General features: G+C 43.4%; 1 long non-coding RNA gene across 1 annotated transcript in view; it reads left to right on the forward strand.

The window, feature by feature from the left end:
* The window catches only part of LOC124387477, a 23,249-nt gene that overhangs the window by 749 nt on the left and 10,000 nt on the right, over positions 1-12,500 (forward strand). The gene's annotated exons all lie outside the window — the stretch shown is intronic.

Genomic DNA, 12,500 nt, shown 5'->3' on the forward strand with positions numbered 1-12,500 from the left:
AGGATTGCGTTAGGAAGGGCATCCAGCGTAAAACGTGCCAAATCAAATATGCAGATCACAAATCAGAATTTCATACCGGATCAATCGAGGCCCGGGTTAACAACGACCGCCACAGGTATCGTGAACCAACAGGCTACCGGTGAAAATTGGGCTACTGTTGGCCAAGGAGGAGAAGGAGAGGAGGAAGACGTCTGCAGAGACAGCAGGAAAAGGAGAAGTGTAGGAGAGTGGAGGTTCGGGTTGGCACTTTAAATGTTGGTACTATGACAGGTAAAGGGAGAGAGGTAGCTGATATGATGGAGAGGAGAAAGGTAGGTATGTTGTGTGTTCAGGAGACAAAGTGGAAAGGGAGTAAGAGCAGGAACATTGGAGGTGTATTTAAACTGTCATGGTGTGGATGGAAAGAGAAATGGTGTAGGGGTGATTCTGAAGGAAGAGTACAGTAAGAGTGTAGTGGAGGTGAAGAGAGTTTCTGATAGGGTGATGAACATGAAGCAGGAAGTCGAAGGGGTGATGATAAATGTCATCAGTGCTTTTGCTCCACAAGTGGGTTGTGAGATGGAGGAGAAGGAAACATTCTGGAGTGAATTAGATGAAGCGGTAGATGGTGTACCTAGAAATGAACGATTGGCGATTGGGGCAGACTTTAATGGGCATGTAGGTGAAGGGAACAGAGGTGATGAGGAGGTGATGGGTAGGTATGGCCTAAAGGAGAGGAATGTGGAAGGGCAGATGGTGGTGGATTTCGCTAAAAGGATGGAAATGGCAGTGGTGAACACGTATTTTAAGAAGAAGGAGGATCATAGGGTGATGTATAAGAGGAAGGAAGGTGCACACAGGTGGACTATGTTCTATGTAGGAGATGCAACCTGAAGGAGATTGGAGACTGCAAAGTGTTGGCGGGGCACAGAGTAGGAGCTCGGTGGTACTGGAGAGGTGCTGGATGATTGGGAAACTACTGCAGAAGTGATGAGGGAGACAGCTAGAACGGTACTTGGTGTGACATCTGGAAATAGAAAGGAAGACAAAGCGACATGGTGGTGGAATGAGGAAGTGCAGGAGAGCATAAGGAGAAAGAGGTTGGAGATGTGAGGGATGTGGCGAAAGCCAAGGAAAATGCATATGAGGAGCTGTAGGAGAGGTTGGACACTAAGGAAGGAGAAAAGGATTTGTAGCGATTGGCCAGGCAGAGGGACCGAGCTGGGAAGGATGTGCTGCAAGTTAGAGCAATAAAGGATGGAGAGGGAAATGTGTTGACTAGTGAGGAGAGTGTGTTGAGAAGGTGGAGGGGTATTTTGAGCAGCTGATGAACGAGGAAAATGAGAGAGAGAGAAGGTTGGGTGGTGTGGAGATGGTGAAGCAGGAAGTGGATAGGATTAGTAAAGCGGAAGTGAGAGCAGCGATTAGGAGGATGAAGAGTGGAAAGTTGGTTGGACCAGATGAAACACCATTGTTGAAGGAGTTGCATTGTGTGTTTTTAGATTTAGAGAAACGACAGGGTGGAGAGATGAATTGTGGTATTGTATGAGGAAGTCAGGTGTGTCAGAGAAGTATGTGAGGGTGGTGCAGGACATGTATGAGGACAGTGTGACAGCAGTGAAGTGTGCAGTAGGAACGACAGACTAGTTCAAGGTAAAGGTTGGACTGCAACAACAATAAAATCTGAGCCCTTTCCTGTTGGCAGTGGTGATGGACAGGTTGACGGACGAGGTTAGACAGGAGTCTCCCTGAACTATGATGTTTGCGGATGTTATTGTGATTTGTGGTGAGAGTAGAGCAGGTTGAGAAGAGCCTGGAGAGGTGGAGATATGCGCTGGAGAGAAGGGGAATAAAAGTCAGTAGGAGTAAGACAGAGTACATGTGTGTGAATGAGAGGGAGGGCAGTGGAGTGGTGCGTTTGCAGGGAGAAGAGGTGGAGAAGGTGGAGGAGTTCAGGTGTGTTAGAGAAGTGAAGAAAAGAGTGCAGGCAGGGTAGAATGGGTGGAGAAGAGTGATAGCAGGAGTGATAGAAGAGTGATAGAAGATAGAAGTGATAGAAGGGTATCTGCAAGAGAAAGGAAAGTTTATAGGACTGTGGTGAGACCTGAGATGTTGTATGGATTAAAGACAGTCACATTGAGTAAAAGACAGGAGGTGGAGCTGGAGGTAGCAGAGCTGAAGATGTTGAGGTTTTCATTGGGAGTGATGAGGATGGACTTAGAATTGGAGGATTAGAAATGAGTTTTTACATCCAGTTTCCCCTAAAGGGGAAAATTTAATGCTAGCACATTCAACATCATCGTACACTGTAAACCATCATCGTATTGTGTTCCTTCAACAATAAGAAGAACAATACCTTTTGAAAAAAAATACAAAAAAACGAATCAGTAAATTCTACAGAACTTCTTAACCTTCTTAAAAACTAATGTCTGGTTACAAATAAAACTACCATCTCGTTGCGACACAGTTATATTTAAATCCACTGCATGGTTTTGGTGAAACTTTCTGGAAGCGTGTGTGTTTAGAGCTTCATGCCAAAAAACACTGGAGGTGGCCTATATTTAAACCCGTGCATGGGAAGCAAGCAAGACTTGGGTTCTCAGTTCCACACCGAGCAGCAAAGATGAAAAATGTGCGATTCGTTCCCTCAAGAGCCTCGTTTAATCAGAGCCACCCGAAAAAAATCTTCTCCAGAAAACTAATTATTTGTCCATTTTATGGCATCGTCCCTCTTGGCGCTTAATGCCTGGGTCTCAGCTTCTGATCACACACTTTCTTGGATCTCATGAGAACTGGAATAATCAACGATACAGAAGATAGAAAATGTGTGTAATTTGGAAGGTTTTTGAAGAGTTGAAAAATAAATTCACAAGAAATCATCTTTAAAGTTCTAAGAACTAACAAAAGATGAGCCAGAATGTTTAACAAATCGTTACTGAAATACACTTCATGTCCAAACGTTTGTCGACACCTTATGCTCATGACTTAGATATGTTCTTCTTTCTGAGTATCCTATTTCACGTAGAGTCTCCATTTGCTTTTTAAGTAACCTCCACTCATCTGGGAAGATCTTCCACCAGATTTTACTAAGATTTTGTGAAGATTTATTCAACACAAGGGTGTTGGTAAAGTCAGGTATTGATGGAGGTGAGGTGAGGAGGCCTGAGTAATTTACATTTATTCTAACAGTTCTGGAGCTCTATCAAAGGAGATCTTCCACACTTCCAACCCATAAAAGCAGATGTTCTTGGAGCTGAATTTGCACAGGGGCATTGTCATGCTGGAACAAGTTTCAGTCTCCTAGTTCAATTGAAGGGAAAATGTCTTGCTAGCGCATCCAAAGACGTCCTGCACAACTGTGTTCCTCCAAGAGCAGTTTGATGAAGAACCACATGTGGCTGGAAAAATCAGGTGTTCCACTACTCTTGGTGTTAAAATGTAGTTCTGGAAAGTTCTCAGATACCATTATGAATCCAATTATGGAATTTGTTAGACGCCCATAACTAGAGCAACTTTCAAGTATCTCATTTGTACATCAGTGCAATTGAGGGTTGAGGGCCTTGCTCAAAGGCCCAGCAACTTCTGATCAACTTCTGATTAGAAGTCCAGTATCTAAACCACTGTGCCACCAAATGTTAAACTTAAAACTCATTGCAAATTGTCTTTTATGAATCATCTGTATGAGTTCACCACAAACTGGTTAAAAAAAAAAAAAAAAAGAGGAAATAAATAAATAAACTGCTGAGAGTGAAACAGTCGGCTGTGTTTATTCCAAAGCGGCTGAGTGAGCGTCTCGCCTTCGAGTCCTCAGGCTGTGAGATCAATACAGCAGTGTACAGGCAGGAGAAAGCGCTGAAGATGGAGGGAGCGAAGTTAAGGGAACGGTGAGGATGCAGGGCGCATTGAAGATAAAGGAAGAGGTGTTTAGGGAGCAGTGTGAAGGATAGGAGGAGTGATGAAGATGGCTGGAGCAGTGGGGAGTAAGAGAGTGGTGAGGATGGAAAGAGCAATGCAGAGGAAATGTGAGAAGGAAAGGAGTGATAACAAACAGAGCAGTGAGGATAGAGAGAATGGTGTGAAGGGAGTTGTAAAGAAGAATGAAATGGTGAAGATGGAGAGAATAGTGTGAAGGAAGCCATGAGAATGGAGGGAACATTGTGGAGAGAGTTATAAGGAGAAAAGAGCAGTGAGGATAGAGAGAAAGGTAGGAAGGTGGTGGTAAGGAGGAAGGGAGTACTAAATATGGAGGGAAAGGTGAAGATGGAAGGAAAGGGAAAGGGTGGAGTCCAGAGCCCTGTGTTTTCTGTGATTGTTGTTGTATGTAGCACCAGGGTTCAGAAGGAACGTTGTTTTATTTCACTGTGTAGTGCGTCAGATATATAGGGTTGAAATGACAATAAAAGCTTCTTGACTTGACTTGAATGGGGAGAGGTAAGGATAAATGAAGAGGTGTAGAGGGAGTAGTAAGGAGAGTTGGAATAGTGTGGATGGAGGGAAAGGTGTGAAAAGAAAGATGAAGGGAGGGATGAGGCGGGAGGGATCTGTGAGAATGGATGGAGTGGTGGGGATAGAGGGATCTGTGATAATGGAGGAAGTGATGTGGATAAAGGGATTTATTAGAATGTAGGGAGTGGTGAGTAGGGCAGGATCTGTGAGAATGGAGGGAGTGGTGAGGATGGAGGGATCTGTGAGAATGGAGGGAGTGGTGAAGATGGAGGGATCTGTGAGAATGGATAGAGTGGTGTAGATAGAGGGATCTATGAGAATGGAGGGAGTGGTGAGGATGGAGGGATCTGTGAGAATGGAGGAGTGGTGAAGATGGAGGATCTGTGAGAATGGAGGAGTGGTGAAGATGGAGGGATCTGTGAGAATGGAGAGAGTGGTGAGTAAGAAAGGATCTATGAGAATGGAGGGAGTGGTGAGGATGGAGGGATCTGTGAGAATGGATAGAGTGGTGTAGATAGAGGATCTATGAGAATGGAGGAGTGGTGAGGATGGAGGGATCTGTGAGAATTGAGGAAGTGGTGAGGATGGAGGAAATGGTATGAATAAGGGGATCTGTACAGATGGAGTGAGTGGTGTGGATGGAGGGATCTGTGAGAATTGAGGAAGTGGTGAGGATGGAGGGTTCTGTGAGGATGCGGAAGTGATATGGATGAAGGAAATTGTGTGAATGGAGAGATCTATGAGGATGAAGTAAGTGGTGTAAATAAAAAGGATATGTGAGGATGGACAGAATGGTGTGGTTGGTGGGAGTGGTGAGAATGGAGGGAGAGGTAGGAATGGAAAGATGGAGGGACAGGTGAGGATGGAGTGAGTTGTGTGGATGGATGGGGTGATAAGAATGGAGGAGTAGAGTGTAGGAAAGAGTGAATGGTGAGGATGGAGGGAGTGGTGTGGATAGAGTGAACGGTGAGGATGAAAGGAGGAATAGTAGAGGATGTGGATGGAGGGAGAAGTACGTGTAGAGGAAGCACTAAGGATGGAGGGAAAGGTGAAAATGGAGAGAGCGATGATGAGGAAGGGAAGGAGCGAGAGGTGAAGAGTGATCCTGTTTGATTTGGGTGGCATCCAGAGGAGCAGCATGTTCCAGAAAATCTCCAGCATAGTCATGAAGGAGTGGTGGAGGACTGGAGGAGGGAGGGAAGGAGGGAGGGAAGGAGAGGAAGGAGCACTTCAATCTAGTCTTGTTGTTGGCGTCTTGGTGAATGCAGCCCAGGCTGTAACCAGACGGCACCAGATTGCAGCGCGAGCGTCTCATGTCTGGCCAAAACTTCAGCCAGCTTTGATCTGCTTTAAAAACCAAACATGCTTGTTTTTTTTCTCTCTCTCTCACCCTCTCTTTTTTCTTTCTCTTTTTCCATCTCTCACTGAAGAGTTCTGAAGGAAAGCGAGAATCTAAGATCTGAGAGCAACGTGAATCTGATACATGAATATATCTGTGAACTGCTACAAGTTCACCGTCTGCGCTGCTAATGTCCTGGAAGGCTGTTATGCTAGGCTAAGCTATGATATGCTATGGCGAACTGAAATTTTAACAAACGACACAAACCTACTCTTCCTTTCCAAAGTGTTACAGTATAAACCTATGCAGTAAAGCAGCAGTGTGAGGGATGAAACACACTTCATCATGTGCTTATAGGACATAAATTTGCATCTCCGTGTTATGATTTGTCAGATTTGTCACAGTGACCACGCCCACAGTGATCTATTTACTTTTACATCTTATCTTAATGTGTTTTCTTCCTCTTATGCAGCAGTTACAGTTTTAATGATTAACGAATATCACGTTGAACATTTTTAATCTTTTTGTAGTTACACTAAATGCAGAGTTGCTCATTCCACTTTTGCCCCGCCCCCTCATCTCCTCCCCCGTGGTTCTTCTGTGTGGTTAACAGAGGTGACCTCGCTGCCTTCAATACACCCAACTGTCAGTCAGTGTGAGCGAGTTTATTAACACGCACACATACGAGTCGCTCGTATCGTCTCTGCAGGGACTTTAACCATTTGCATACTGAAATTAGCTCTGGGCCACAAAGGGGGCGGGGCCGGCACCTCGCATAATTACAGTTGATAATGAAAACGGCTAACAAGCGTGTGGCAGGATATTAGCGCCGGCTCCGCGGGTCAGAGGTCGCTAGATAGCGAGGGAAGCTTTGACGGAACTAAACAATGCGGGGTCATGGCAGGGAAGCTGATTGGTCGAACAGAACATAGGACATTTGCATAATGTTTTGTTTGCGAGATGAGACACGAGCTGAAATAGCGAAAGCCGCACACACAGATTGTGTTCACAACCACGTAATCGATTCGTCTTTATGCTTCAGGGTCTCGTAGACGAGGCTGGATGATGTCATTAATGTGCACAAGGCGGAGCCTGGAAGTTATAAATAATTATTCTCAATAAACAATTAATTTAATAAATAAATATTATTTTGGAAGTATATTTAAATAAATAGATTTGCGCAGTCTATTTTTTTTAATTAGTAATTAAAAAAATATATTTTTTTACTAAATAATTTGTTTATATTTGATCAGATGGTTATTCTTAATTCTTTTTTATATAGAATCTCCTTCTTAACTGTTAATTTTTTACAGCTTCACCAAACATATTTATTCTCTTCAAAAAAAGCTAAAATTTAACAACTTCTTCTTCTTCTTCTTTCGGCTGCTCCCATTAGGGGTCGCCACAGCGGATCATCCGTCTCCATACCACCCTGTCCTCTACATCTGCCTCTTTCACACCAACTACCTGCATGTCTTCCCTCACCACATCCATGAACCTCCTCCTTGGCCTTCCTCTTTTCCTCCTACCTGGTGGCTCCATCTTCAGCATTCTTCTACCAATATAATTCATATCCCTTCTCTGCACATGTCCAAACCATCTCAATCTCGCCTCCCTCACCTTGTCACCAAAACATCCTACATGTGCTGTCCCTCTAATAAACTCATTTCTAATCTTGTCCATCCTCGTCACTCCCAACGAAAACCTTAACATCTTCAGCTCTGCTACCTCCAGCTCTGCCTCCTGCCTTTTACTCAATGCCACTGTCTCTAATCCATACAACATCGCAGGTCTCACCACAGTCCTATAAACTTTCCCTTTCATTCTTGCAGATACCCTACTATCACAAATCACTCCTGTCACTCTTCTCCACCCACTCCACCCTGCCTGCACTCTTTTCTTTACTTCTCTAACACACTCTCCATTACTTTGCACTGTTGACCCCAGGTACCTGAACTCCTCCACCTTCTCCACCTCTTCTCCTGCAACCGCATCACTCCACTGCCCTCCTCTCATTCACACACATGTACTCTGTCTTACTCCTACTGACTTTCATTCCCCTTCTCTCCAGCGCATATCTCCACCTCTCCAGGCTCTTCTCAACCTGCTCTACTCTCACCACAAATCACAATATCATCTGCAAACATCATAGTCCAGGAGACTCCTGTCTGACCTCGTCCGTCAACCTGTCCATCACCACTGCAAACAGGAAAGGGCTCAGGGCCGATCCTTGATGCAGTCCAACCTTCACTCTGAACCAGTCTGTCGTACCTACTGCACACTTCACTGCCGTCACACTGTCCTCATACATGTCCTGCACCACCCTCACATACTTCTCTGACACACCTGACTTCCTCATACAATACCACAACTCCTCTCTTGGCACTCTGTCGACGCTTTCTCTAAATCCACAAATACACAATGCAATTCCTTCTGTCCTTCTCTATACTTCTCCATCAACATCCTCAAAGCAAATAAGGCATCTGTGGTGCTCTTCCTCGGCATGAAACCATACTGTTGCTCACAGATGGTCACCTCTTCTCTCAGCCTGGCTTCCACTACTCTTTCCCATAACTTCATGGTGTGACTGATCAACTTAATTCCCCTGTAGTTACTGCAGGTCTGCACATCTCCCTTATGCTTAAAGATCGGTACCAGCACACTCCTTCTCCATTCCTCAGGCATCCTCTCCCTTCCAGAATCCTGTTAAACAATCTGGTTAAAAACTCCACTGCCATCTCTCCTAAACATCTCACGCCTCTACCGGTATGTCATCTGGTCCAACCGACTTTCCATTCTTCATCCTCTTAATCGCTGCTCTCACTTCCTCCTTACTAATCCTATCTACATCCTGCTTCACCAACTCCACATCCTCCAACCTTCTCTCTGTGATTTTCCTCATTCATCAGCTGCTCAAAATACTCCCTCCACCTTCTCAACACACTCTCCTCACTAGTCAACACATTTCCTCTCCATCCTTTATTGCTCTAACTTGCAGTACATCCTTCCCAGCTCGGTCCCTCTGCCTGGCCAATCGGTATAACTCCTTTTCTCCTTCCTTAGTGTCCAACCTCTTATACAGCTCCTCATATGCCTTTTCCTTGGCTTTCGCCACATCCCTTTTACCTGCTGCCGCATCTCCTTGTACTCCTGCCTACTTTTCTCATCACTCTGTCGATCCCACTTCTGTTTTGCCAACCTCTTTCCCCTAATGCTCTCCTGCACTTCCTCATTCCACCACCACGTCTCCTTGTCTTGCTTTCTATTTCCAGATGTCACACCAAGTACTTTTCTAGCTGCCTCCTCATCACTCCTGCAGTAGTTCCCCAATCATCCGGCACCTCTTCACCACCACCGAGCCCCTGTCTGACCTCTTCCCTGAACCTCACACTACACTCTTCCTCCTTCAGTTTCCACCATCTTATTCTTCTTTCAATCCTTACATTCCTCCTCTTCTTCTTCGCCTCCAAAACCATCCTACAGACCACCATCCGATGCTGTCTAGCTACACTGTCCCCGCCAACACCTTACAGTCTCCAATCTCCTTCAGGTTGCATCTCCTGCATAGCACATAGTCCACCTGTGTGCACCTTCCTCCACTCTTATCGTCACCCTATGATCCTCCTTCTTCTTAAAATACGTGTTCACCACTGCCATTTCCATCCTTTTAGCAAAATCTACCACCATCTGCCCTTCCACATTCCTCTCCTTAAAACCATACCTACCCATCACCTCCTCATCACCTCTGTTCCCTTCACCTACATGCCCATTAAAGTCTGCCCCAATCACCAATCGTTCTTTCCTAGGTACACCATCTACCACTTCATCTAATTCACTCCAGAATCTTTCCTTTTCCTCCATCTCACAGCCAACTTGTGGAGCATAGGCACTGATGACATTTATCATCATCCTTCAACTTCCACCTTCACGATCATCACCCTATCAGAAACTCTCTTCACCTCCACTACACTCTTACTGTACTCTTCCTTCAGAATCACCCCTACACCATTTCTCTTCCCATCCACACCATGATAAAACAGTTTAAATCCACCTCCAATGTTCCTGGCCTTACTCCCTTTCCACTTGGTCTCCTGAACACACAGCATATCTACCTTTCTCCTCTCCATCATATCAGCTATCTCTCCCTTTACCCGTCATAGTACCAACATTTAAAGTACCAACCCGAACCTCTACTCTCCTACACTGCTCCTTTTCCTGCCGTCTCTGTAGACGTCTTCCTCCTCTCCTTCTCCTCCTTCGGCCAACAGTACCCCAATTTCCACCGGTACCCTGTCGGCTAACGATACCTGTGGCGGTCGTTGTTAACCCGGGCCTCGACCGATCCGGTATGAAATTCTCCTTTGTGATCCGCATATTTGATTTGGCACATGTTTTACGCTGGATGCCCTTCCTAACGCAACCCTCCCCATTTACCCGGGCTTGGGACCGGCACTAAGAGTGCACTGGCTTGTGCCCCCTAATGGCTGGGTTCTAAAATTTAACAACAAACAAACAAATAACTAAAATAAATAATGAAGGAAATGGAAAAAAAATTAAGAAAAAGTTTACAAGAATAAACAAATGAACAAACACATAAACAAACTATGAACTATATACAAATAAACAGACAAGGAAGCAAGTAATTGCAGTTTCTCTGAATTGGTTTGTAGCATTTTTTTAATTATTCGTTAATATTTGCAAACCAATAAGTGCATTTCTCTAAACTATTTGTGCAAGCAGCAAAACATATCGGATTCCTTGCAAAAGCTTTTCTCAAAATCCTTCGTTCGTCTCTCTAAAGTAAGGATTCGTGTGAATGAACATCTCGTCCCCATCAGAATAACACGTCCTTCTGTAATTGTTCACAAACACGATCGTCACAATGTTTGTTCATGCTGTCAGTAAGACGGCGTACGCTTTCAGTGTTTCTGATCAAAACTACTGGATTTACAGTGACTGAAAATGCACGAGGCTGAAATTTTATGAGTTTCAGCAGCACAAATGTTTTTTTGATTTATTATTGATTATAAGACACCGAACAGGATTCACACTTTTACTGTAGTGTATTGGTGTTCGTTCATTTTCTGCTTTTCCTCCGTTTTCAGAAATTGTAATTTAGTGTTTTCTGTTCACGAGATTCACCTTTGACCTGTTTTAGAGAACTGGTTGATTATTGGTTGATCTGATGCCATTCACTCGCCTTCATTAGTGACATTCAAGATTAATTTACACAATTAATCACTTCAAGTCACATTTACCATAAAAGTGTTTAATAGAAATATTAGATGACAGATTCTGAAATCTGGTTTTGCATTTTGCATTCAATGACGTATACAATGAACTGATGCTGAGATGTTTTTGGGGGTTGAAACTATTCAGGTGAAACCAGTATAATATATTTTGATCAGCATGACATAAACAATTGATAATGTAGGAAACAGCAGACACTCATACACAATCATTTAAATTAATGCAAAAAAGCTTTCGCAATTTGATCAAAGCGAAGAGAAATGTTTTTAGGATAAGCACAAGTGATTAAATAAAGCAGAGGTTGAACAAGTAGTTTTAAGAAATTCATTTTTGATCTGAAAAACGCTCCAAAGAAACTGAGAAAAACTGTAAATAAACAATGGTGAATATATAAATAATCAAACTAACAAAACAAACAGATAAATAAATGTGTGCGGTCTCTATAAGAACAATGTGTGATCTCTTTAAGGACAGTGTGTGATTTCTATAAGGACAGTGTGTGGTCTCTATAAGGACAGTTTGGTCTCTATTAGGGCGGCCTATGGTCTCCATAAGGACAGTGTGGTCTCTATAAGGACAGCGTGCGGTCTTTATAAAAACAGTGTATGGTCTCTATAAGGACAGTGTATGGTCTCTATATGGATAATGTATAATCTCTATAGTGGCAGTGTATAGTCTCTATAAGGACAGTGTGGTCTCTATAAGGACAGTGTATGGTCTCTATATGGATGGTGTATGATCTTTATAGGGACAGTGTGTAATCTCTATAATGATGTTGTATGATCTCTATAAGGACAGTGTATGGTCTCTATATGGATAATGTATGATCTATATAGTGGCAGTGTATAGTCTCTATAAGGACAGTGTGGTCTCTATAAGGACAGTGTATGGTCTCTAAATGGATGGTGTATAATCTCTATAGGGACAGTGTGTAATCTCTATAATGATGCTGTATGATCTCTATAAGGACAGTGTATGGTCTCTAAGGATGGTGTATAATCTCTATAGGGACAGTGTATGATCTCTATAAGGAGAGTGTATGGTATCTATAAGGATGGTGTATGATCTCTATAAGGACAGTGTATGGTCTCTATAAGGATGGTGTATGATCTCTGTAAGGACAGTGTATGGTCTCTATAAGGAAGGTTTATGATATTTATAGTGGCAGTGTATGGTCTCTATAAGGACAGTGTATGGTCTCTATATGGATAATGTATGATCTTTATAGGGACTTTGTATGATCTCTATAAGGATGGTGTATGATCTCCATAAGGACAGTGTATGGTCTCTATATGGATGGTGTATGCTATTTATAGTGGCAGTGTATGGTCTCTATATGGATAATGTATGATCTCTATAGTGGCAGTGTATAGTCTCTATAAGGACAGTGGGGTCTCTATAAGGACAGTGTATGGTCTCTATATGGATGATGTATGATCTCTATAGGGACAGTGTGTAATCTCTATAATGATGTATGATCTTTATA

The sequence above is a fragment of the Silurus meridionalis genome, chromosome 6 (genome assembly GCF_014805685.1).
Source record: "Silurus meridionalis isolate SWU-2019-XX chromosome 6, ASM1480568v1, whole genome shotgun sequence".
Lineage (NCBI taxonomy): Eukaryota > Metazoa > Chordata > Actinopteri > Siluriformes > Siluridae > Silurus > Silurus meridionalis.